At 50.8% G+C, this 27,037-nt stretch overlaps 1 protein-coding gene and 1 long non-coding RNA gene across 2 annotated transcripts in view; one reads left to right on the forward strand and one right to left on the reverse strand.

Moving 5' to 3' along the window:
• The window catches only part of LOC114007255 (uncharacterized), a 6,809-nt gene extending 5,660 nt beyond the window's left edge, over window positions 1-1,149 (forward strand). The window contains exon 4 of the long non-coding RNA XR_003548893.1: window positions 1,103-1,149. This is a non-coding gene — a long non-coding RNA (uncharacterized LOC114007255). The remainder of the gene's footprint in view (window positions 1-1,102) is intronic.
• CAMTA1 (calmodulin binding transcription activator 1) overlaps window positions 1-27,037 on the reverse strand; it is a 1,029,661-nt gene that overhangs the window by 271,043 nt on the left and 731,581 nt on the right. The gene's annotated exons all lie outside the window — the stretch shown is intronic.

Raw genomic sequence — 27,037 nt, forward strand, 5'->3', positions numbered from 1 at the left:
TCACCACTCCCTGCATTCTCTCCTCCCTCCCTCTCTTCCTCTTTCTTCCTCTCTCCTTCCTCACCTCTCTCCTTCATTCATTAATTCAACCAACAAACATTATCTGAGCATTTGCCATGAATGGGGCACTGTGGCCACAGGTGGCCCAGGGCACTGGGGCCGAGTGGGGAGCACCTGTCAAGGTGGTGCTAAGCAGCATTTCCCATCCCTTTCAGGCCTCGCCCCCTTTTGCTAGTCTGCTGTTCCACACCAAATGGAATTTCAAAACAACTGTCAGGACGAGCAACAAATCAAAGTGGCAGAATTTTTGAGGAGGCTTTTTTAAACCACACCAGTCCCACTTCCAGCTTCCAGAAACTTCTTAAATGCGTCTTCTGATGGCTGGGGTGGAGCTGTAGTGGCTGCCCCCTACCCTGGCACTCATGGGAGGGTCACCACGGCTGTGGCAGGTCTGCCGAGAATCAGGGAGGGTGAAGGATCTGACTCTGTCAAGGCCCAGCTCCAATTGCTCTCAGTGGGTTTCATTCCTCAGAGCCCTCGTTTCCCCCCTGTAATGTGGCCACGATACTAATTCCTACCCCACAAGGGTACTGAGCAGACTTTATGAGATAATGAGTAAAGTGCTTCGCTCCCACCAGAACATAGGTGTGTGCTCCATAAATCTTGCTGGTATTGTAATGATTTTTTGAAGGAACAGGTAGGCATTGAAGAGAGAGTGAGAGGCTGGAGCAGAGGTCCTCAGGGTGTGAACCAGCATTCAGTCAACGCACATGTATACCTGCCTTCTGTGAGGCTGTGAGGCAGCGAGGCAGAGATTTCCCAGTGAGTCGCTGGGAACACAACAAAGCCCCTCCTGGGATTGGAGAGCTCCGTAGGAGGGTGGCTGGTGCTGGTGCTGGCTGCTGCCTGCTCAGAGCTCGGGTTCGTCTCTAGGGGGTGTTCAAGGTTCTGGTCTTACTGGGTTGTAGCCCTTGGGCCCCAGAGTTGCCAACAACCCCGGGGAGAACTCAGGAGACAGCTCCTGCCTCTGGGTGTCTCTCCTGAGTGTGTATCGGGCTGGAGCCTGCAGCTCCGCTCTACTCTCTCCCCTCCCTCCTTCCAGCACTCCCGTCTAGCAGGGCTCCTCGGAAAATGCAATTTGAGTCAAGCCACTTTCAATTACTGCGATGCAGTGTTCTGAGCCCACGAGGTAATAAAGGGCCTGTTTTCCCTCCTGGGAATGTTTGGGGTTTTCCAGGCGCCAAAGGAGAGAGAAAAAGGAAGTGAAGCTAAGTGCTTCCCAAATGGCTCCGATAGACCCTGAGGGCTGGGCTAAGTCCCCTCCCCAGCCTGCAGGTTGCCTGGCGTCTCTGGCTGAGAGCAGCTTTCTCCAAAGGAGGAGGAGACAGGAAGCTGGGCAGGGCTAGGCAGAGCTGGGGCCCTGGACCACCCACGCACAGAGCCCCAGGAAGGGAGAGCACATGAGCGTAATTGAATTGCAGTGTGTTGCAGTATGAGAATGAACGTGAGCACGAGTGTTCAAGTGTGCAGATCTGTAAGAGTGAGCAAGTGTGCATATGAGTGGACGTGAGAGGATGAGTGTCCGTGAGCTGTCTGAGCATGCGTGGTATGTGTGCGTGTGAATGGATGAATGTCAGAGGGTGAGAGTGTGAGCATGTGTGAGTCTGAGAGCGGGTTTCGAGTGTTAGTGTGAAAGTGTGTGAGTGTGTGTGTGCATGCGGGGTGTTGGCACAGAGAAGCTGCAGGGTGGGGCTGGGGTGGGCTTGCTTGGGCATGCAGGCTCAAGACCCTCATGCACCTGGAGTCTGTCCTTGTCCCCACCCTCCCTTGCAGCACTTGGCATGTTTTCTTTGGTTTCTGGCACATTCATCCTATTTCCAATTCCTGCCCCAACTCCTAATGCTGAGGCCCAATGTGACCAGGGTGGCTACAAAGGGTGTGGGTGACCCATTTCCCACATCTTGCTTAACTTCCTCATCGGAGGTCTTCCTCCCTCTGCCTTCCCTCTGGTCTCAGCTGCTCTCATCCCACCAACATCATGTGTCCTGCCTCTTCTTCCACTGGCTCCAAACTCTTACAGGCCGACCCTTCATAAACCCTCAGTCTGAGAACCACGGGGCTGGAGGGCCAGAGAGGTCATGCAGGCCGAGCACTCACATGACCAGGTGTGCCTGCTGGGACCTCGCTCCTGTGCCTCCAGGAAGGGGCTGATCCAGGCCTCCAGCCTGTGATCCCCCAGGAACGGAGTGAGGGTGTCATGGGTGGGACTGTCCCAGGCTGAGAAGACCAATAACAACCAGCCCTGCTCAGTAGGCTGCGTGTCCGCCCTCTCTGTGACCCAAGAACATCCCACAGTTGTCTGTCAATAAGCTCTGCCAGGCCAGAGTGTGTTGCTTCATCTCTGCACAGGGTTGGATGTGACTCGGCTCAGCCTTCTCCTTGCCAAGCCACCCTGGCGAGGGAGGCCCCTGGAGTACTGCCTGGACCCTGAAGCTGCAGCCTTCAGAGGATGGGCAGTGGTGACAGGCTCCCCACATCTGACTCCCTGTCCAGCAGCGTCTGGGCAAGCACATCGTCCTTATTACTTTCTTCAGCAGGTCAGGTAGCTCTGGGGATGTGGGAAGGGATGAGCCAGAACGCTGAGCTTATCCATCCCGCCCTCTGGACTGTGTGCTCTGCCTGTCCAGGTGACCCGGAACTGCTGCAGTTTTGTACCTCATGTCTGCATCTCTGAAAAGCCCTCTCTCAAGCCCTGAGAGAACCTCAGTGACCAGCGTTCACAGCAGACCTCAGAAGTCAGAGGGAACCTTCACCGGGCTGCCCGGGGTGGATGGATGGGACAGCCGCGGCCTGCCCTCCTATGGCCCATGAGCTAAAGGACCCTGGAGGGCTTTCTCCCCTACCCCGGCTAGCTCACATGCATGTACACACTTGTGTTTGGTTTCCAGGTGAATGCCCATGAGGCACCTGCATGCTATGTTTGCACACCTGTCAGGGAGCCTGGTGTCCACTCACACCTATCAGGGAGGCTGTGAACTACACCGGACTCTCTCCTGCCCGCCTAGTGATTCAGAATGGGGGAGGGTGGGGCATGCCATTCTGAGAAAAGATATCCAGGTCACTATGGGAGTGCTCTAGGAGGTGCACATGCACGCTCTAAGGGAGGCTGGTCTGCTCCTCTGCGGGATCAGACTTGCTGTTCCTGGTGGGCGTGGATCAACCTCATTCTATACAAAGACAGGCAAAACTTGGGGGACCACTGTTCTAGACTGTTTTTTACCTCGCCCACCCTCTAGTGCAAAAATACAGAGGGTCCTTTGATAAGCCCCACCTCTTCCCTCCCGCAGGTTGAGCAGGTGGGTGAAGCCAACCTCACACAACCCCAGCGGGAAGCTAGAAGCCCCAGGGGTTTATCCTGAGTCAGTTGGCAGAGAGACCAGGTGAGTTTTGGAGACTAGAAGCAGGTGGCCCATGGGGCCCACGCCCTGACTGGCCCTGAGAAGGCACGACCCTGACCCCGGTCTGTGTAGCGAGGTCTCTGCTCTCAGGGGAAGAGTCCTGCACGCAGAGCAGCTTGCCAGCCACAGCAGCGCTCTAGGAACAGCGCCCAGCGCGAGCCCGCGGCGGGCAGTCGGGCGCCACACGGCTGTGGGGAGCAGCTTCTCCTGCCCAGAAGGCCCCACTGCCCACGTCTGAAGTCCTCAAGCCCTCTGGGGTCAGGCAGTTGCCTGAGTCTCTCCCTCCCGGGCCCCCAGCTGCTGCCTCCTCTCAGCCCTTCCTCTCTCTCAGCTCCGCCCTGCATGGGTTTATCCCCTTAGACATGGGGGTAAAAGGGGGGTAGAAGTGGCTCAGGGTGGTGCCTGGCAGAGGGGAAGTGAGCATCACCAGGGTAACTAAGGCAGACTGCAAGCAGGTGGGCGGGCTTCCCTTGCCTTCTGCTGGCTGTAAACATAAAGGCTGGAGAGGAGCTAGGAAATGACTGGGGGGGGGTGGGGGGGGGATTCCTCAGATCCCCAGGAAAGCCTCCTGGCCTACGACTGGTTTTGCTCACCTCCGGTACAACTTATCCACCAGCCTTGCCACATTCCAGGCCCCAGGCTAAGTGCTTTACAATCACTGTTTCAGGAATGCGCTCAACCTGGAAGAGACACTGCCAGCCTCGTGTTTTATAGTTGTGTAAATGGGCAAAGGCAAGTCATGTTCCTCTGGGGGCCACCCAGTTGTTAGGCCCACACCTGGGTCTCCTTTACCAACTTTCCTCCTCATCTGCTCACTGGAAGCAGTGGGTGAGGGCAGAGGCTTCACCCTTTGCAAGGTACACACCTGGCCCCAAAGAGATCCAGGCTGACTCCTGGGGCTCTCCCCGGGCTGGCAGTATTTCTGAAGGACACAGGAATGTCGCTGTCAGGAAATCACAATGCACTGGATTTGGAAGCCATTTGTGAGCACACCCTTTGTTTGGTTCCTGGTCCTCCTTGTCCATCTATAGTTTTTTTCTTTATTACCTTGATATTGTAAAGTTCATTTCTTCCATGAATGAGAGACAGAGTGACATCCCCAAAGGGTCCCAACACTGCCATCAACCTCCAGCTTCAGTCAGACAAGATTATGGGCACACGGGGCAGCTGGCATACTCAGGGAGGTCTCTGGACACGAACCTGGACTCTTCCCGTGTGGGACAGCCTCATGTCCTGTTCTACAGCTGTGCCACTGTCTGGCCCCTCCATCTGCATTTTCTAGGGACATTCGCTCTCAGTCTGCAGCCTGGCCTGCAGGCTACAGCAGAGCCCGGGGAGCATCTTCTGATAATTGGACACTGTTTTGTCGAGATGAAGGCCAGGGCTATTAGAAGTTTTGCTTGGGGTTTCCCAATGAGCTGGAGTTGTAGGAGGCTGCAGGGAGGGGAGGGGGCAGTAATCAGCAGGCTCCTCCATCCCATGGGGCATACATCACCCCTCCTCAGCCTACCTGATGCTGATGAACTTGCTCTCTGAGTTGGGCCCAGAGTGAGAATGGAGAGGTGAATGGATGCGGCTCCCTCGGAGCCCATCTGTACTCAGTGTGACCCTCAGGCTGCAGGGCAGGGGCCACGGGCCTCTCTCAGCCCTTGAAAGGAACTCCTTTTGTGTGCTGAGCAGAGAGAGGTGTGAGAGGAGAATAACTGGAAATTTATTACACTCCCCCACTAACTGTAGTAAATTCATTTTAATTCCCTAATTGACCTCTTATCTTCACAGGGATGCTCCCCATCCAGTGCCCAGGGTCCTCATCTCATTAGGAGGGCCCTGGTTCCCTGGGCTTCCCAGAGCCCCAGAGCTTAACTTCTTCTCAGGGTTGAAGGCTAGAAGCTCTCTACTCCTTGGCCCAGAGAAACAGGGAACTTACGGTGATTTCCTGAGTTGGGGTGGGTCCTTCCTCCAAAGGCTGCCTCACTAAAGAAGCCATTTGCAGACTGTAGCTGAGCTCCTGGCCAAGCCAGGGACCAAACAAACACTTGGAATTCGTAAGGAGATTCTGCTGAGCTGCCGGAGCCCATCAAATTTTTATTGAATGCATTTCCTCTGGAGAACTTGTGTACTAAATCCTGCCTAGGCTGTATTAGAGGAATAAAAATTCCATGCACAGACTTGACTGCAAATGTTTCTTCCTAGAGCAAAGGACACACTTTCTCAAATGCCACTTCTTTGCACAGAGCTTGTGTTTGGGCTTGTCCTTGGTTAGGGGCCAGTGGGAAGTGGGGAACTAGGGTTCCAGAGGGCAGAGTGGGTTAGAGACCACTCTATGGATTCTAATGAACCCTTTTCCAAGGCTTCTATTGACCTTGGGCCTGTTCTAGCAACCTGCAATCTCTTCCTCTTCTTGTACCTCATTTCCTAACCCAGAGTAGAAGCCCTCAACTCAGCTTGCTGCATCTCGGCTAAGACAGGGAACCCCTTAGCTCCAAGCCTCTACTGCAGCCTCTGAGACACAGACTGGCTGTGAACACCAGGGGCCCCAAATGCCCTCAGCTGGAGGCCCAGGGACTCAGGGAAGTCTCAGCAGTAATGGAGACCCCCCTGGAGCTACAGCTAGTTGAGGAATTTGGGTTCCAGTGTGTGTGTGTGTATGTGTGTGTGTGTGTGTGGCGGGGAGGGGGGTCCTTTCATCACACAATCCCCAAACTTACACTCGGTTTAGTAGGAGTAGATGAAATGGGTGGGAAAGTAAGAAGAAGCATAAAAATAAAAGCCCACAGCACAGGGGTTGCCAGACATGAGGATGCAGTCTCCTTCACCTCAGCAGACCCAAATTCAATTTGGGGTTCAGACAAGCAATAAATCAATTATATAAGTGTATCCCAAATATTATGTGGGACAGACTCATACTAAACTGTACAAAAACGTTGTTTATCTGGAATTCAAGTGATTGGGCACCCAAAATGTTTACTTGCTGAATTGGGCAAGCCTGCACCTGAGCCTCTAGGGTTTACTGTGCAAACAACCTCTGTCGTTTCATCCCACAAAATTTACACCCCCACTAAACCCAAGGCCATCCATAGATATCTGTGGTGAGTCCACTCTCTCTGGAAGGCTCTGGAAGACAAAGTCTGAAATGACAGCCCAAGAAGACAGGCAGCTGGGAGAGCACATCTGGTCTGGGGATCCCGGGAACAAACCGTTGTTTTCAGGCCTCACCCTTCACCTTGCACCCGGTGGCCCACACTTGCAATTCATCAAAGTTAGTCTTTTCTTTATGATACTGGGCTCTGGAATTGCTGCTGGCTGGAAGGGCAGGGACAGAGGCAGCTTTCCAGGGAGACCCTTCCTCTTTCTGGAGGGTCTCAGAACACTCTAAAAGCTGTCTGCTCAGCTTCATCCCGCTTAGCTACCATTCTTGTCTCTTGAGCAGTGGCCCATAAACATGCTGGCATCAGCCACGAATCATGCTCATGTCACAGGTGGGTAATAACTGGCTCACGTTCCTAAAAGGACAGGGTCCCACTAGATCCCCCAGGGATGACTTTTGGTCTGGGTTACAGTTTCCAGCATCTCTGACTGGACTCACTCTTGCTAGTTGGGTCTGACCACTTGTGTATGAAGCCCTGGGGCCTACAGAGGTCATAATATTGTGCTCATACTGCTTATATCACCCAGACTCGCTGCTTTAAGTTGTCAAAAGAAACAAGTATCTTCTCTGTCTCTCTGAGGCCACCCACAGACCCCAAGGGAAAGGGAAACCAACATTTTTGATGGAGCCAGCTCAAACCTCTGACTTTGAGCCTCAGTATTTAAAGCTGGGCTGCTAGGAGCATGCCAATGGCCTGAGTGAAGGAAGAGTCTCAAGAAGCTGCTGCTGCTGTTGCAGATGGATGGCTGAACCTGGCACAAATGCCTGGGAAAGCAGACTCCTGTCCTCAGGGTCAGTGTGCACAAGGTGGGCACAGGAGTTTCAGCTCTGCACAAAAAGGTCTCAAGTTTGCACAGGGCTGGGCAGTCATCAGCCTTGCAGAGGAAATTAAATGCTAAACTACCACACACATGCATGTACACACACACATACACTCCTATAGACATGCATACAGTTAATGCACAGTTGTGTGCACACATGCACACACTCGTGTGCACACACACACACCCATTCACATGCATATGTACAACACTCACACAACCTTCATACACACATACTCCCATGGCACATACATATACATACTCAGAAATCCCCTGTATCCAGTTGATAGTCTCTAGTAAGCAGGCAGATGCCCCCACCTCCAATATTGTCCCCTCCCCGACTTGCACACTGTCCTTCCATATGGAAGCTCTAGGAAGGGCTGGACTCATTCCACCAAGAACAGCCTGCCACAGGGAGAACAGAGGGTCTTGGATGGAAGCCAGCAGACAAGGCCAGTATGCCATGTGACCCTATGATCTCTTCCTGCCCAGGCTGCAGGTGGGCCGCTTGTATCTGTCTATGCCTCAGTGTCCTGAATATACAGTAGGAGGGCCTCGCTTGGTGGGATTCTCTGGAATGAACTGTCCTCACATGGGTCCAGTGTTGCCTCCTAGTGAGGTGCATTCCTGTTTTCTGTCTGCTCTCTTGGGTGAGCTCCACATTACTCTCCTCCAGGCTCTCACTCTAGTCTCTCCAGCTAGGTAAGCCCCTTAAGATAAGGGACAATGGAAAATGAAAGTGATAACATTCATAAAAGAACTAGAAGTACTGACAAAGGTACCACACGAGGTGATGACATATCACCATTCCGGGACACAACACGAACGTGCCTGGATGAGCCAACAAGGGCTTATGTGTGCCTGTGGGGCAGGGTGCCAGCAGTGATGGTAGACAGGTTGTGATTGCCCACGGTTGTCCAACGAGTGAGAGGCAGAGTCAGGGTGGATCTCAACCCAGCCAGACAGCAGAGTTCAGAGGACTGCAGAGACTGACCTGGGCTCAGCTCTCTACGAACTGCTGACATGTAGGAGGTGACTGGCTGCTAGCTTCGGATCTCCTCAGGGACAGGGCAGAGTCTTTGTCCCACCATCATGGCTGAGGGATGGGGAATGGAGCTTTGTGTGGGCTCCATCTCTGGGTGGGACGGGGGCAGCTTCTCCAGCCTGACAGGAGCCATTTGGTCAGTAGCCTTGGGAGAAGCTGTAGCCACTTTTTTTTTTTTGCTTATCTTGTGTGATGAATTTTCATGTCAGTGAGATTGAAAGGACAGTGGCCTTGATGGCCTCAGCTATTTGTCCTGGCCCAAGGTCCTGTGGGGGTAGAGCCTTGCTGGGCTTCTGTGTGTGGCTCTTTCTCTAGGCCATGCCACCTCTGCACAACCCAGGAAGGTAGTGTGTACCTGTGGGTGCTCAAGCAGCAGCTCCCGGACTGAGCTTCCTGGCCAGGCAGGGCAGGCAGCTCTGGTTAGAGGTGCTGAGACTGAGAGGCCTTCTTCTCTGGCCGGGTATGAGCTGTGTACTCCAAGAAAAGGCTGGACTGCAGCCTCCTGGGAGGCAGAGACATGGACAGCATGACCTTTCAAATGCCTTTCCTCAGAGAGACCACAGGACAGGGGCAAGGGATGCTGTCCTCTCTCCCTGCCTTTAATTTCTGAAGGGCCCACTTCTAATTATAGCTGATAGCAGACAAGCAAGGCCTGATGCAGACACTGGGAGAGTTCCTAGGGAAACGCTGCCATTGGCCATGACATTTTAGCACGGTGGCTGTCACTAGGGTAACGCTGGGGTGATTCTGCAGCCAATGGAGCCCTTGTCTGCCCTGTCAGCTGCGTGAGGACATAGACACGGGCACACACAGGCTGTGATAGGCTTGTGAACAGTCAGCGCACACTGGACTCACCCCTCCTTGCAGTCTATCTTTGGGGCTTACACATCCTCATCCCACTTAACCCTTGACATGGAATCCCTGTCTGTAGGCACCCCACACCCAGAAAGTTATGAGCCTGAGTGTTCCACATGTGACCCTGTTTTATATGGAATCCAACACTGGCTTCCCCACATCCTTTTCTCTCTGTCCTGTTCATCCTCCAACACACAGATTGGCTTCCAAGTACAGAGAAGTCTCCAGCCCATTCAGGCCACCTGTGTGAGACCAACCTCCAGCAAAGACAGCCCCAGGGAGGACAGCCAGGCTACTCTGAGCTGTCCCTTAGATCTAGACCAGTCTGCTGCAGTCATTCCCATCCAGCTCCTGGGGGCAGCTTAGAGAACTGGCCCGGGGCCAGCAGAGAGAGGACTCGATCTCATCCTTAGGGGGAAGAGAGGTGCTTTCATCTACCTGGCTTAAATTATAGCCAGGAGGCACTCTGAACAAGACCAAAATAGATAACTAGAAACAAGCAGCCCTCCTATAAATTCCCAGGATTTGCAGTCTTTCCTGGACTGGTTTATCCTTGAGAAGCCTTGGGAGTAATTCTATTTGAACAAGATCTAGCGAACTCCAAGTTAAAGGGCACCATTTCCCCAGTTAACAAAACCCTTGTTAGCAAAAATCTCCCTAAAGGCCCTCGAATCAGGGGAAAGGCATTGCCATTCCATACCTGGCCAGGCCAAAGGAGACCAAGCATATCCTTCTTTGCCTCCATGGAAGACGGCAAAGTGTTTAGGGTGTTGCTCTCACCCCTGGGAGGCTAATGGCCCTTGCTGGTGCTATAAACAAGAGGCCAGATTTACGAGCCCTAGCAATCTGACTGAGACTGCCAGACCATGCTAGGAGGTCTCAGGTCTTGCCACATTCAGGGTAGACGCTGACTGGCAGTCAAGAGCAGATGGTTCCTATGAATAGAATAGAAAGTTGGATCTCAAAGTTGAATGATCTTTTTTTTTTTTTTTTGGGGGGGGGGATGGAGAGGTTTTCGCTATAGGGCACGTGTGCTCGCCAGACACAGAGAGGGAGACAGAGAGACAGAAAGCGAGAAATCACCACCCCCCCCAGGGGGATGGTCACGCCGCAATCCCTTCTCCTCCATTCTCTTCTTGGGATCTTGGGCACGCACGCACACGTACCCGGAGTGAGTTTTAAGCCACCAAGTCCAGGACACGAACCACGGTCGACTACATGGGAGTCCAACAACATAGCCATTACGCTAACTTTTTTGGTATAGGGCACGTGCGCTCGCCAGACAGACAGAGACAGAGAGACAGAAAGCGAGAAATCACCTCCCAGGGGGGATGGCCACGCCACAATCCCTTCTCCTCCATTCTCCTCTTGGGATCTTGGGCACGCATGCACACGTGCCCGGCGTGAGTTTTAAGCCACCGGGTCCAGGACGCAAACCATGGTTGACTACGTGGGAGTCCAGCGACATAGCCATTACGCTAACTGTTGGTCCCTAAATTGAATGATCTTAAAACAAGGTCTGGTATCACAAGGAATAAGTTAGTTTCTCTCCCCACCCCACCAGGTCCTTTACATCATCCTCCCACAAAGAACCCAGAATACATCTGGAATGAGCAAGTAAATCCTAAACAGAATGAGCACAGAATGACAAAGTCAAAGGAGGAAAGTTACTAGATAACAGTTTATAAACTCACTCCCCTAACATTCCAATCTGTCTCTCAAGAGGATGTAGGCTGGCCTCTGGGTGGAAATAGTTATTAGGTTTCTTAATCATTTATGAGCTTGCAGCTCTTCTCTGCAGCAACGAAACAAGAGTTCAAGAAGTTTGAAAGATGGTTTTAAAGATGAGCACAGTCATTTAGAGGCGACAGCATGGAGCTCGACAGAGGCCTGGGATCCATTTCTCTTGTTAAGAAGCAGGAGTACTCATCTATTGGGTGGCCCCTACTCCAAGAGCATAAAAAGCAGGGCAGGGTCAAAGTGCTCTGCTCCAGGGCAAGGCCTATGTGCTGGTCAAGGTGGACAGTTCCTTTCCTGCCCATGCGCTGGCTTCTGTTTGGGTCTGAACCTCTAACACATTGACCTCTGCATGCACCCCTGCCCCGCTCTCAGCCCCCAGCAGCCTTGCGGGACACCCTCTCTCAGCTGCAACTGTCCAGACTTCCCCAGCCCCTCAGAGCCCTGGCCTTTCTAGCAGATGCCTGCAGCTTAGGAGATTGAATTCATTCATATTTCCAGGTGCCGAACATTCAGATGAGGTTCTTCTCTGGATCTCCTGCCCAGAAAAGGATAAATATTTCTGATCTATAGCAAATGTGTTTTCCTTTAGCTAACATCTTGGCAGGCGAGTATACTAATCTCTCAGGAAAATCTAGGGCCTGAATAGCAAGCAGATTTTTTTTTTCCCTGAGCAAATAGAAATTCTGAGTTGCTTTTTTTAATGCTGTCTTTTTTTTTTTTTTTTTTTTTTTTAAACAGCAGATCTGGAGAAAAATCACAGTCCATTAAATCTGCATCTCTTGAAAGAAAAACCCAGAAGGCCACCTCCCCATCAAAGGCAAAATGAACAGAGTTTGGAAGTGTGTTTAAAATGCACCAAGGGAGCAGCAGCCATCCTAAATTACCCCTGTTCAGCCTGCAAAGGGCAGGGGCTTCCAGCCCCCTCATGAGATGGGACCAGAGAGGCCACTTGGTGGCCTGCACAGCCTGGGAAGCAGAGGTGGGGAACCAAGTCATTTCTCATAGGCCTGTCTATCACTGTTGAGGCCTCAGCAGCACCCACCCCACCAGGTCCTATGTGACCCCCCAAGCTGAGTGAAGAGCACCCCCAAGACCACTTGGACCCCCAAATGTCCTCGTTCCATACTCCTGAATTTCCTGGTTCCTTCAGTGGTCAAACTTGGATCACAAACTGGCCCAAAGGGAACTGTGGCCAGGGCACCCTTTGCGGGAGTCCCCAATGAAGTGCCCTGATTTACAGAGAAGACACTGTTCCCTCAGGGGGAAGTTTGTTCTCACCCACTATCCGCACCAGTTCTCTGGCGGAGGATGATCTGCCTTTGAGTAATGAGAGAGGCTGGAGAGGGGCTAGTGTGTGGACCCACTGCTGTGTGCCAGCATCTGTGCTTAGCACTTTCATGAGTTTGTCTCTGTGTGTATGTATATGTGTGTCCGTGAGTATGTATGTGACATTTATGTGTGTATATGTGCATATGTGTGATGTGTATGTGAATGTGTGGATGTATATATACGTGTATTTGTGTGTATATGGGTGTATGTGTGCACATATGTGTCTGTATGTGCACGTGTGCCTTCCTGTTTGTGTATGTGTCTGTGTGTACTTGTGTTTGTGTATGGGTGTGTGTCCATGTCCTCACAGTGACAGCAGGCGGACACGCTACTGTGGAAGTTTCTTCCCATCGCATCTCCGAGCTGCTCTGGGGCTTCCGCGAGCGGCAGGTAGGAGGCTGGACTGCCCTTGCTCATTTGAGCCAGTTGTCCCAGGACTGCCAAAGGCTGAAGCCAGTTTTTCTGAGCCTCTTTACCTGCTATTCTCACAAGCCCCACCCAGTCCCAACCAGTGTAGATCAGGCCTTGGGACCTTCTAGCGTCTTCCCTTTATCCTGTCCCCTGGAAAGTGGCACTCCCTGCCTCTCACTCTAAGAGATGAGTCTGATGCCCCTGGCCTGCACATGGGATGATAGGAAACACCCATTCCTAGAGGACCTGCTTAACAGCTTAGCACCCTTCCAACGGGGTGACCCACTGTGTTTTCTGCAGGGAGATTGCCCCTGAGCCAAATGGGAGCATACCCCTTCTAGACAGATCCCTCTACTCAGCCCCTGGAACCAGGTGGTTGCCATGATTTCCCATTCAGGAGGTCTCACCAAGCTGGGTAACATTCCCACATTGGCAATACGGCAATCAAGACTCCTGGAGATGAGCTGGCCGAAGCCGGGACACAGATTCAAGTACAGCACCTGCCTTTGTTTTGGGAACACTGAAGCCTCCACAGAAGGGAGCCCATTAAGTTTGCATTTTCCATCATGGAGCCAGTAAACAAACCCAGAGGAGGAGCTGCCCATCACTGAGCTGGCTTTCCGACAGGAAATGGTATGAGTGACTTCGTTTTTAAACATTATTATCCTCTTGAAAGCAAAAGATAAAGGACGCCTTGGAGCAGCCAAATTGCTTTGGCTCAAAAATCATTTTAAATACCATTTCCTTTAACAAGCCTACTGCCTGGGCAACGGATCAACACTATTCATTTTAACCTTAGTCAGTAGAAAAAAAAAAAATCACTGAAGTGCTCGTAATTATTTAGCTCTCTCCCTTTTCCCCACCCAGCTACGTTAACTAATGACCAAAACAATGCCTACCCAAGTCCTATTTTAAACAATCAAGCATTCAGTAGTACACACAGAACCCATCAAGAACCATTTTCCTTCAGTGTCTGCTCTAAACCCAAACAGGGGGATTAAAGGCAACGATCGGCCTTTCCCTGAAAGTGTTGTAAATAGCATTCACCTCTATTGCTTGTGTTTGTGCAAGCACCAAGTTAGTGTGAGAGCACACCTGTGCCCGTAAGATGACTATGCAACAAGAAAGTTCCCTTCGAGAGAAGGCTTTACGAGTGGGAACGATGGCAGATGGAGTGAGCCTGCCTCTGCCAGATCTGGCCAATGGTGGTATGGCTCCAGCAAGGGCAGGGGATGGGCAGGGTAGTCTCTTGGAGGTGCCATGCAGACTGAAATACTATTAAAAAAAGCTTGGAGGATTTTAGATGTGGTGGTTGAACATGAGCTACAACCTTCTTTTAATTTGCTGGGGGGGGGGGATAAAAGGAGTTTTTCTTAGGTTATTTGCAAACAAAGAAACCTTCAAATGCTCAAAGTCGATGATATTCATAGAACAAAAGCTGAGTTGGCAGAATGAAGCAGGAGTCCATGGGCTTTCTCGAGGGCAAGTTGAGAGACACAAGTACAGACGCTAATGCCTTAGCAACCAACATCGGAAGTCCTAAACTGCTTTGTGGTCATATCCTCAACTTGGAGGCTCAGCGTCACCCTGAGGAAGAGCATCTAATTTCAGAGAGGGCAATGCTTTTCTCTTCAGTGTCCAAGGAGGTCATCTCCAATAAGTTGATAAGGAAGTGGGTATTTAATCCTCACTGCTGTATCAGAAGACCACCGTGTCCCTTCTAGCACAGACCCTGATGAGATATGGACTTGGAGCCAAGGCCTCTGGTCACTGGGTATGGGGCAGCTTGTAACGCCACTCTTGGTAATTATAGTTTCAACTGCACTGAGGACTAACTGTTGTGTTTCTGGACAGATTGACACCTCAAATAGTAACTACACATTTTTAACTGCATCTCTCATGGAAATAAGTCCTCAGAATCACACAAAGAGCCATATGAAGCCTGGAAGCATAGCATGGGATATGTCAGACTGGCCATGATTCTAGGTTTGGGGAGATGAGCTATTTACTCCCGTCAAGTCTGTGACATTAACCAGAATGCCCAGATCACTTTTAGAGGAGAAAACAGTCATAAGGCAGAGAGGCTGTTGGGGGAGGGCTTCACCTTCAGACACATGGCAGGACAGGCTCGTGAGATCCAATATCCAAGCGTGTGCACATTTCCACTGGGATCTAAGTGCCCTCCTGTAACTGCTGAAAGTCACCCCATCTGCTGAGCCACCAGAAGCAAGCTGATGATGCCAGTAGCCAGTCAGTCCTTCTGCTCAGGGGACCAGGCATAGAGGAGTGGGAGGGACATGTCCCCACTTCTCTTGGGTCACAAGATGCTGGCTCAAGGTCCTTGGCATGGAAATGGCCCTGTCCAGCCTGACTTCAGCCCTGCAGGGGATGGAGGGTTGGTCTTTCTTAGAAGGATAGAAAGGTCAAGTATGCTCCCACTTTAAAAAGACTTGATATATGAAAGTCAATATTTATAAACCAGATAGTTTCAGGGTGACTCTTTCTTTTTCTTTCTTTCTTTTTATAATTGGACTTGCCAGTGAGACAGAGAGGGAGAGAGAGAGAGAGAAAGAGAGAGAGAGAGAATCTCCTAATGGGTTGTGTTACATCAGAATCTTTTCTCCTCCATTTCTCCATCTTGTTGGAATTTGGGGTATACACACACACACACACAACCCATGTATTTTTTTTAGCCACTGGGCCTGTGATATTAACCATAGTTGGCCATGCTAAGGGTTTCGCTCTTTTAATCACTTAAGGCAACAGTCTTACCCCCAGGTCCCCTGGGGTCTTTACTTACTGTCTGGGCCATCCCTCTGTACCAAAAGCTTCCTGAGGCTTGTCCATTGCTGTGTTCCCAGAACCTGTCTTGTTGCTTGTCCTCTAATAATTGTATGCATTATTGCCTGAAGAGTGAGCTCCTCTAGCATGTTGAGAACAAGATTCCTGGCCTAGCAGGATACCTTGGTGGCCATTAGTGAATGGGGACTGATCTGCATCATCTCTGTGCATGGTCTCTTTTGGAAGAGTTGCCTCCAGTTAGCCTCACTGTGCCCTTACAGCTCTTTCCTTCCCTGACAAAGACTCCACAAAAGAACACTTGTCTGTGAGTTATTTGGGTCCTTCTGTAAAGATACTAAACAGAAGCCTTCCTTCCCAACCCCTAGGTCATAGACTGGTACCGGTCTGTAGCCTATTAGGAAGTGGGCTGTACAGCAGCAGGTGAGTGGTAAGCAAGCAAGCAAAGCTTCATCTGTATTTACAGTCACTCCCCATTGCTCCCATTACTGCCTGAGCACTGCCTCCTGCCAGATCAGCAACAGCATTAGATTCTCACAGGAGCCCCCAGATGGGACTGTCTATTTACAGGAAGATAAGATCAGAGCTCCCACTGATTCTGCATCATGGTGAGTGGTATAATTATTTCATTATATTTTACAATACAATAATAGAAATGAAGTGCACAAGAAATGTAATGAACGTGAATCATCCCCAAACCATTTCCCCCCACCCCTATCCTGGTCCATGGATAAATTGTCTTCCACGAAACCAGTCCTTAGTGCTAAAAATGTTAATGATTTCTGCCACATAGTGTACCATCTGGATGGCTGAATCTTCTTTGAATGCATCTGAAAACAGGGCATAGAGACAAATAGGAGCATGCATAGGGTATGGCAGGCACCATGCCCCTCTCCTAAGGTAGGGCTCACTCCATCACTAAGAGGGCCTCAACTAATAGCCATTCTGATTTTCCTATATGCATAGGAGGCCTCAAGCCTGTTCCTACAGGTGACCTAACTAGGAAAGTCACTGAGGACTAGGGAGGTTCAAGCAGCCGGGATATATGGTAGCACTGAATCTGGGCATGAGTAAGAAGAAGAGGAAGAAAAAGGAGGTGGCAGCAGAAGAGGGAGGAAGGGAGGAAGAATGGAATGGCTGGCTCTTAAACTGTCAGACTGAAAGGTGAGGGCAGGGGATGCTTAGTCTACTTTGGATCCAAATCTTATTTTCTCAGAGAAGGAGAGATACTTCCACTGTGTCACATGGAAGGAAGAACAAAGGGAGCCAAGAGGAAGAACAAAGAGTACACTAACTATATATTGATTTTACATAGGTGATTTCTCACAATTTTTACCAGGTCCCCTACAAAATGAGTTTGTAATACCCATATACAGATGGAGCAGCTTAAAGTCCAAGAAGTTTAGAAAGCTGCCCAAGGTCAACGGGGGGATGATGAAGGAGGAATATCCACCAGAAAATGGTCAGCAATCCCAAGTGGCTCAGTCACCAGTGGGCAGCAGCCAACTGCAGATGGTCATGCTCTTCCTAGAGATGGTATCTCCTGGCACCCAGGAGATGGACACAGCTCCTTGACCCACCTCATCATGTATACCTTGGGAACATGACCATTGGTGTACTCAGGCTGGGGTATGGGAGGAGGCATATGCATAATAGAACTGACGTCAGTATAGGAAGAACATAGGCAGACACACAATACACACTTATTGGAGGATCAGAAGAGGGTTTGGCACTCTCATTGCATGAATAAATGAACGAGGTCGAACCTCCAACCTGACACATTAGGAAAGCTAAAGCACATTCTCTCTCTCTATCTCTCTCTCTCTCTCTCTTTTCTTTTCTAGGTTTTTGCATAGGGCATGTGCATTTGCTGGAGACAGATAGAGAGAGAGACAGAGACAGTGAAAGGGAAAGTGAGAAATCACCCCCCAAGAGGGGATGGCCGTGTCGCAATCCTTTTCCCTCCATTCTCCTGGGATCTTGGGCATGCACATTCCCGGCATGATTTTTTTTTTTTTGAGAGCTTTTTTGCTATAGGGCGCGTGCGCTCGCCAGACAGACAGAGAGAGACAGAGAGATAGAAAGCGAGAAATCACCCCCCAGGGGGAATGGCCACACCGCAATCCCTTCTCCTCCATTCTCCTCTGGGGATCTTGGGCACACACGCACACGTGCCCAGCATGAGTTTTAAGCCCTCGGTCCCAGGACTCGAACCACGGTCGACTACATGGGAGTCCAGCGACATAGCCATTATGCTAACTGCTGGCCCCACGGCATGATTTTTAAGCCTCTAGGTCCAGAACTTAAACAATGGTCAGTCATGTAGGAGTCCAGTGACATAACTACTACACCATCTGTTGACGCAGCAAGCTACAGCATGTTCTGAGCCCATCTCCTGCTGACACGATTTTATTCCTCAAGTCAAGAACTTTAAATATAGGGCCTTCCAGTTCTTGTTTAAAGTCTTAACTGGACACTCAGGCTTGAGTATCAGCAACTACAGGGGAGGAGAGGGCTGCCCAAGGGTGTCACTGAATCTCCAGAACCAGGTATTCTTGGGGTTCCTTTGTCTCCTGAATACATCTCTTTCTTTTTATTTTATTTTTAAGAATTATTATTTAATTATTTACTCATTCACTTTATTTTTAATTTGATCAGACACACACACACACACACAGAGAAAGAGAAAACAAGCCATCAGGTCTGGGACTCAAACCGTAGTCAGCCATATGGGAGTGTCCAGCACCTTAAACACCACGCCACCTGCTGGTCTCCTCCTGAATGCATTTCTAATCAGGCTGCAACCCCTGTAGTGAACACTGCAGAGGGGAAAGTGGTAGGGCCATGGGGATGCCCCACCCCAGGGCCTGGGCCAATGAGGCCTATCTGGGACCAGGACTTCTAATCATAAGTTTGCTGAGCTTTAGGCAGTGGGTGTGACTGTGGAGAGCTGCCCTTGGTCACAAGGACTGGCCTTGAAACAGAGCTGGAGCTCTCCAGTTTGCAGATAGAATTCATATTCAATGGGGAAACATTTCCAGTTTCTAGAAAGGCACCAGCAGGAGAGGATATAGGCAGTCTGTGGTAGGATAAAGCAAGGGGCTGCTAAGGAAAACAAAGCAATGGGGATCTCCAGGGCAGAGACTCATCCCAACAGGGGGCCTTGGTTCAGAAAGCTTTTTTCCTTTTTCCATCTTCTTCCAGAGAGGAGGCATAGAAGGGCTTCTAAGGCCATTCTGGGGACTAGCAGGACCTCACAAAGGTGGCTAGTCCAGTGGAAGAAGCATCAGACTCAGAGGCTTTCCTATCCAAGTCAGATGTACCCTCAGGATAAGTCAGAGAGCAGAGGCCAAGACGGGTGCCACAGGTGTTAGGGGCAGGCGAGAACCCCCCCTCAGAGAATCTTTGTGGCCTCAGGTGTGACCACCTTCCCCTGCAGCTCCAGACCCCCACACCTGGCTGACTGGGGCTGTGCTTTGACCCTTGAAAGGCACAATTTCTGCATTAGTAAGGACTCTGCATCCAGCAGCCACTGGGTAAATTTGCCTGCTCCTCTAATTCCAATGATTTAAGCTGCAGCAAGAGCAGCCGCTTGCTTTCAGGTTTGCTTACATTAACGTCGATCTTCCTCATCGGAGTAGGTAGTGCATTGGACGGAAGAGCCAGGGCGTGATACGGAATCAGCAGAGAGCTGGGGGAGAGCAAGCCTGAAGCCAGAAAGAGCTGGGCTTGTGCTGCAACTCCACCAGAGCCTAGGAGCCCCCAGTTCACATGCGCTTTTCCCACGGAGCCCGAGTGTTACTAAATAACCTGTAAAAGCCTCCAAAGAGGAAATCTCGTTCTGTGGAATGCTGTCAGTCTCAGAGGCAGGATGGCTCTGTGCCTCCGTTCCTTGGTTTAAGTTGGAGAGGAGGCCCTGATGACCCTGCCCCCTGCAGGCTCAGGTCCCACCTTGCATAAGTGTCACAGCACAGGTGGCCCTGGGGGTGGCAGGGTATGCATGTGTTTGTATATATATGTGTATGCATGTGTACATGTGTGCAGGTGCCATGTATATATGTGTATGCATATAAGTATGTTATTATGTGTGTTTGTATGCATGTACACACATGTAAATATGGCTATGTTGGGGCTGCATGTGTGTATTGTCTGTATGTGCTTCATGTGTATTGCATGCATGTCTGTGTACATATTTGCATGTATGTATATACTGTGTACATGCATGTGTATATGTGTGTATATGTGTGTACTCTGTGTGTGTGTGTGATGAGGTGAGCAAGAAGACTGGGTAGAAATGGGCTGACTTGTCACTTCTGATTCCCTTCTCTCCCAGGGTCCTTTTGGTTCTCAAGGGTCAAGGAATAAAGCTGGGGATGATATAGACTCTTTGGAGGGGGTGGGATGTAAGAGACAAGAGTCTGGACCTATCCCTGGCCACCCCAGCCTCCACTCAGCATCCTACAGGGGCACACCCCCACTGTGGCTCAGCCCCAGGGTATCTCTGGCTTGCAGTCTAGTTCCCGGCTACAGGGTGGTTCTGGCCTCCCGAATAGCTCCCAGGATGAAAGATGAGCCTCTCAAGAGAACTAGATGGCCAAGGGGAGGAGTCCAGAGGAGGAAAGGGAGGGCTATGTTTCCAAAGGAGGAAGAGTGGGCAGGTGACAGAAAATGACCACAATTCTGACAAAAACTAGGAGGCCTCTCAGCTGGGTCATACATATATGTACACATAATGCACACACATCACACACACACACACACACACACACACTCTGCCACCCCCAGGGCCATCTGTGCCCTGACACCTGTGCAAGGAGAGACCTGAGCCTGCAGGGTCACAGCTATCAGGGCCTCCTCCCCAAGTAACGAAGGGACGAAGGCACAGAGTGGTCCTTCCTCTGAGGCAGAACTGTGAAGTGTGGGCACTGAGAAGGCCCTAGCAGAAACACAGTGAAGAACTCAGACTTGAGGGAGGTGAGAGGCAGTGAGCAGGGCAAAGGGCAGGCCAGGGGTTCCCTAGGAATGCTTTGGAAAGTTCGGCCTTTGGGGACAGTTTCAGTTCCTTCCAGTCCTTTGTTTCTTTTTTCCTTAGTCAAGGACCAAACACCGACTCTGGGCAGGCCCTGTACAGGCCTTTCACTATAGAGATGAAAGGAGCCATGTCCTCCGTCTATCCTACAGGCCACCGTAGGTCTGACATCTGTTTATGGTTTCTTCTGCAGAGTTCTCTGAAATCATTTCATTAGGGATTCATTTGAGCATGGAACAGTCATCAGTGGACATCCCAGTCAGAGCTGCTATGAGGGTGAAAATTTCAGGGGGCACCAAAACAGTCAGTCTCAAGGCAAATGCTATTTTAGTGCAATATTTTAAAATATCAAAATCAATGCAAAAATTTATAATGAGCAAAATATCAAAATTCAAATAAAGATTTAGAAGTTCAAATGTAAGTTAGTATTACTAACTTTTCCTTTGGCCGTAAAGCCTTGATAGTGCTTAGGGTGGCCCAGAGACACTAGACACTGAGTGAGGCTTTCTGAGCTCCTCTCGGTGGCTGCAATCGCTTTGCTCCACGGTAGCCAATAACTTCTGAGGGACCTTCGTGTATTTGCTACCGGAAGTGAGGAGTAGGTGGGAGAGAGACTGGCTACCAGGCAGAGGGAAATGTCTCTTACTTCCACAGCTCCCATTTACTGAGTTCTCGCTCTGTGCTGGGCCTCATGCTAAGTGTTCTATATGTTAGGGCTTTTTTCCCTCCCAACAACCCTTGAGACAGGTACTGCTTTTACCTGTTGTATGACTGAGGAAACTGAAGCACGGAGAGGTTAAGTTACTTCTCCAAAGTAAGGCACAGAGAAAGATTCAAACCCAGAGCCTGGGTGTGCAAGGAAGGCAGAGCAGGGAAGCCTCTGCTCCTGCCTCCCATGAGTTCTCTCAAAGGGATCTTAGGAGCCAGGACTTTGCCCCAGGTCTACCTTGGAGATGTGGAGTCCCAGGGAGGGAAGACGAGGCTCACTTGCAGTGTAACTGACTGTCAAAATTGCCTCCAACAGCAGTATCACCATGACCTTGATGAAGGGTCCACTTGGGTCATCCTAGGCATGGAGAGAGGGGCAGGAGGGACAGGATGGGTTGAGATTGGGAGCTGGCTTTACATTGGGATTCTAAGGCTGGTTCTTCAGTCTTACAGAGCTGAGCCCAACAGCTACTGCAAGACAGCTGGATGACTGACGTGGGTACAGAGACCACCTGGGAGTCAGGTTTCAGAGGCCCAAAGGAGGCCCTGTTCAGTCCCATAAATCTCCATGGCTCAGAGATTCTCCAGTAGACACTCAAGAGAGAGACTTGAAGTAGAGAGGCCCAGACAGGTTCTATGAGGTCGGATGTGGGTTTGGTCCCTGTGTTTGTACTACACTCACACAGTAAAGCAGTGGTGTGCTAGTGTGAGTTTGGACTGGCTTATTAAGATTTGGAGAATTTTATGAGCCACTGGACGGACAGCATGTTGGTAGCTTGAAGTCAGCATAGTAGGAGTATTTACACCACGGAAATTGGCAGATGCTACCAATCATGCATTTGTTTTTTTTTTTTCTTGGAGAGCTGATTTTTAGTCATTTACCAGCACAGCACTGTCTTATGGGACAAAATTCTAATACCTACAAAAATCTGGCCATCTCCCAATGTGCCGCAGCAGTTGTGGGGCTGTTGCATGTTTCTTCCTGTAAGAGGCAATCATCATCCCAAACAGCAGTTATATCCCTGCATCATTTCTGGAGCTGAGAAAGCATGATCTGTTTCTGGCAGCAGAATGATCTTTTATCTAATTAGGCTCGACTTGGGCTAATGTTGTGAGCATGCATTCTCTGATCAGACACCAATGACTGGCAGCTGAGTTGCATGCTGGGGTGGCCTGAGAAGCTGGTCTGGAATGTTAAAAATGCTGTGGCTAGCCCATAATCTCCATGTAGAGGGGAGTCCCTGAAAGAGCCCTGGCCTGGCAGGGAGAAGCAGGGCACAAGCCCGGCTCTCCTGCTAACTTACTGGGTGCCCCAGCTAAATCATATGAGCTCTGAGGTGGCAGCTTTCTTAAGCACAACCACAGGGATGGGCCAGCAGTTTTTGAGGTCCTGCTGATTCTGCCAACAAAGCTGAATTCTCTAAAACTGAGAGGGGCCTGGGCTGGTGGTGGGGGTGGTAGAGAGTAACCCTGACTCAGTGGGAGAAGCTCTTCTGGACCCCAGACCTCACCCAGTGGCCTAGAGTCCAGCAGGGTCTCAGCAATGAGGATAGTGCCAGACGCTGCAGAAACAGCAGAGCTTACACAGTCCCAAGCCCCAAGGGGGCTGGACTCTCACTCTGCTGTAACTCTCCTGCTTGGTGCTATCCGTATTCCAGGATTGTGGTTCAGGCTGAAGAAGTGCCATGCCCAAGCTCATCTCATCTCCCCCAGCTGCCGCCCTAGGCAGCTGCTTGCAGGAAGCAGAGGACGTTGTGTCAGAGAGCATGGAGCGGCTGTCAGCACGGGTAACACCTGTCCCCTGGAGCGGTAGGAGTAACTGCTCTGACACACCCTGAGAGACTGGTACGATGGAGACATAGGTGACAAATGGCAGACAGCAGCTGCCTAATGTGCGCACAGGGGCCCCCAGTTTGGTCTGAGATACCAAGGGATGCAAGGAGGGCCTGGCTAGAAGAGGGTGGGATGTGGGGGTGGGCAGCCAGGGGAGAGTTTGCTGGCAGAATTTCTGAATCCTGGCTTTGTAGAGGCCACAGGAGGAGCTGGCCCTGTCCAGGCCTCTTTGGGAAAGAGGCTTGGCCTCCTGGGACTGTGGGTTGTCTTGGGTACACTTGGTAGCCAGGATGGCCCTGAGGTAAGCACCTCTGAGCCAGGTGTTTGCCCACCTTTCCACCCGGAACGAGGGCATGGAGATAGCACAGACTCTGGCACCACGTCCTGGGTGGCTGGTGATGCCCTGGTACACCATGATCTATATAGGCCTGCATTTTCTGTCTCTTGCTTGTTCGGACCCAAGTGAGCACCGAGGTCTGCAATGTGTCAGCCCATGACTAAGTGAGCACTTACTACACATGAGGGGCTGGACTAGGCCTGAGCAGAGCCTGGATGGGCCCTGCCTACCTCCCTGGTCTCCCTGCCTAAGGACCAGAGAGAGAGAGTAAAAATGACAGCCAGATCCTCCACCCCAGTAAAGTGTAGAGTCAGGAGGTGCTTGGAGCTCAGGCTGCATGCAGGGCCCAGGTCAGGGGTCAGCCCTTCCAAGGGAAGATCTCGGTAGGAGATGAGCCATTTTGCTGCTGCCTCTGGCCTGGGTTCCCCAGCTCCCTGTGCACCTAGGAGACCTCCAACTCAGCACCAAGCTGCAGATAGGTGAGGTTTTCTCCATGGAATGGGTGAGACTCTCTCCTTATCTTGTATCCCTGATCTGGGCCACATCCTTGTCTTCAGGGTCAGCAAGATGCTGGCCCCCAACCTCCCTTAGGAAGACTGGGCCTTGGGAGCCCAAAGGGCAGGCAAAATCCTCCAGCTTCTTGCTCCAGTTCCACCTGGGTCCCCTGTAGTTCTCACAAAACCAGGGAAACTTGCTTTTTCCCAGAGGCTTCTGCTGTGGTCAGGGAGGCCCCAGTCCTTGTTTCTGCCCTCCCAAGGTGGGGAAAAGGGCTCTGAGCTGAGATTTCTCCAGCCACCTCCCTCCAGCCAAGCTCCCATGGCTGCTGGCTCTGGCTGGGGGCGCTTTTGTGGCTTCCATGAGTCTGGCTCTGCTCTTGCCTCAGGACTCAGAAGCCCTCTCAGTCTGTCACATGCACCCCAATGGTAAGAAGGGGCTCACAGGATGATGTGGGCTGGGCCTGCAGTTACAGTTCACACCACCCGACATGACAGAGGGGCTCAGACTTTGGAGCATCCACATCAGGGACCTCAGCAGGGGACTTCCCACACCACTCCTCTTCTAATCCACCCACAGCGGTCCCCTGAGCCTCAGAGCCATCCCACCCCCACCAGCAAAGAAACTGAGAGCACAGCAAGGGCAAAGTGAGACCCCACGGGAGCTCATTTCTGTGGAACTGTCAGTGTTTTTCTGAGAACTTGGTCTCCAAATTAAGAAATCTTTTAGCAATTCAGGATCAACAAACATATCTGCTCTGGATTTCCTTCTGAATCCTCCAAGCTAACCTCCCGGAGGTTTCTCAAGCCTTGTGTCCCCAGGGCAGCTCTTCCTGGGCATTCCAAAGCCCTTCTGATGCTTTAGTTCTACCCAAATGAAGGCCAGTTTAAACCGCATCTCTAAAGAGCAAACTTTCTCTCTGCTCAGGAGAGATTGGAGGAGGGGAGGGGAGTCGGAGGAGCTCATCCATTCTGATGTCTTTACCAAGTTCTGCCTCTGGCCACAGCTGCAGGGGGGACTGGGAAGAATCCAAGGAAGCAGCAAGCTAGCCCTGTCTCCCTCCTTGGCCCACAGAAGCCTCCATTCTGGATGAGGACTGACACCATTTACACCCAACCAACACATATGAAACAACAGGCATAGGTCTAGGTTTTTGAGATCCAACCATGAGCAAAACAAGGGATGCCCCTGCCTTAAAAAAGCTTCCTTTAAAAGCAGTGATTCCCCAGCTTTCCTGGCATCAGGAACTGGCCTTGTGCCTCATGGATGACAATCCCTCCACAGATGAAGCAGGTGGGGAAAGGGTCGGGGGTTGGTCCTGGGATGACCCAAGTGTATCATATCTGCCATGCTCCCATTTCCACCACAAGCACATTGCAATATACAGTGAAACAGTTACACAATCATAGGGTCTGTACTGCCCTGAGAATCTAATATTGCCTCTGCTCCGACAGGAGGCAGGGCCCAGGCAGCAAAATCAACAATGGGGAGTGGCTGCATACACAGACAAGGCCTCGTTTGCTTGCCCACCACACTCTCCTATTATTTGGCCCAGTAGACCACATTGATCCACAGCTAAGCCCCCAACGGGCCATGGATTGGCACTGGTCTGTGGCCCAAGGATTGGGGACCCCGTCTTAAAGGATGGGCTGGAAGCTCAGGGACAGAGAAAGCATGAATAGCACAGTGATGCTGCAACAGCCTGCATGAATTTCACACCATTGTGCTGAGTGAAGGACGCCTTACGCAGGAGCATGCACGATATGAGTCAGTCTGTACGAAGTTCTAGAATAGGAAAGGCAAACCTGCAGTGAAACTAGAACAGTGGTAATCTCTGGGAGGTGTGGGTGGGAACTGATAGGAAGGGGTATGAGGGAACTTTCTGGGCTGATGGTAACTTTCTAGATCCTGATGTGGGCTTGGGTTATGATTAGTGCATACATTGATAACAATCCATCGGAACCAGCAGTTAGCGTAATGACTATGTTGCTGGACTCCCATGTAGTTGACTGCGGTTTGTGTCTTGGACCTGGTGGCTTAAAACTCACGCCGGGCGCGTGTCTGTGCGTGCCCAAGATCCCGAGAGGAGAATGGAGGAGAAGGGATTGCGGCATGTCCATGTCCCCTGGCTGATGATTTCTCGCTTTCTGTCTCTCTGTCTCTGTCTGTCTGTCTGGCGAGTGCATGCACCCTATAGCGAGAAACCTCTCCAAAAAAAGAAAAAAAAATCCATCAACTAGGATTCTTAATGTTTGTGCATTCAATTGTTTCACTATATATACTTCACCTTAAATAAAACACACACACACACAACTGTGTGTAAATGTTGGACTTTAGTTAATGATATGCATGCTGAGTGCTTGGGGAGGCACTCTGTGTCCTTGAAATGCACAATGAATGAATAAGATGGACTTCGGCTAGGTGGACACATAAGTGATAAAATATAGTCAGCTATAGACTCTAGGTTGTGGGTATATGGGTGCTTGTAAAATTCTCTCAACTTTTCTGTATATCTTAAATAATTCATAATAAAATGTTGAAGGTAGGAGGAAATGGATTGGCTTGCCAGGGAGTGAGGGCTTCAATGAGGAGCTGAAAATTGAACTGAGACTTGAATCTTAGTGTCAACCACAGAAGATCCAGACCAGAGAGAGGGGCATGTGCAAAGGTCCTGAGGTGAGAAAGACTTGGGCTCAATTGAGAAGCAGGAAGAAGCCAGCATGGCAGGAGAGTGCCCAGGAAGAAGAAGACCAAGGTCAGCTGGTTCAGGCCCTCAGGGTTCTCAGTAAGTGTTTCGCTGTTAAGTGTTATGGAGGCTTCTAGAACTGACTGACGTATGAGAGTACCATGAAGTGATTCAGGATTTAAGTAGCCACTCTGGCTGCTTCTGGGAGAATGGACCACAAACAAAGGAGAGTCAGGGCACCAGTGTGGGAGAGAGTCATTGTGTGGACTTGGGGAGCAGAAGAGTGTGAGAAGGATACAGGGCTCAGGCATAATTGTGAAGGAAGAAGAGGCAGTGAGGGAAA

This window comes from Tupaia chinensis, unplaced genomic scaffold, assembly GCF_000334495.1.
Source record: "Tupaia chinensis unplaced genomic scaffold, TupChi_1.0 Scaffold000146_1, whole genome shotgun sequence".
NCBI classification, from domain to species: Eukaryota; Metazoa; Chordata; class Mammalia; order Scandentia; family Tupaiidae; genus Tupaia; species Tupaia belangeri.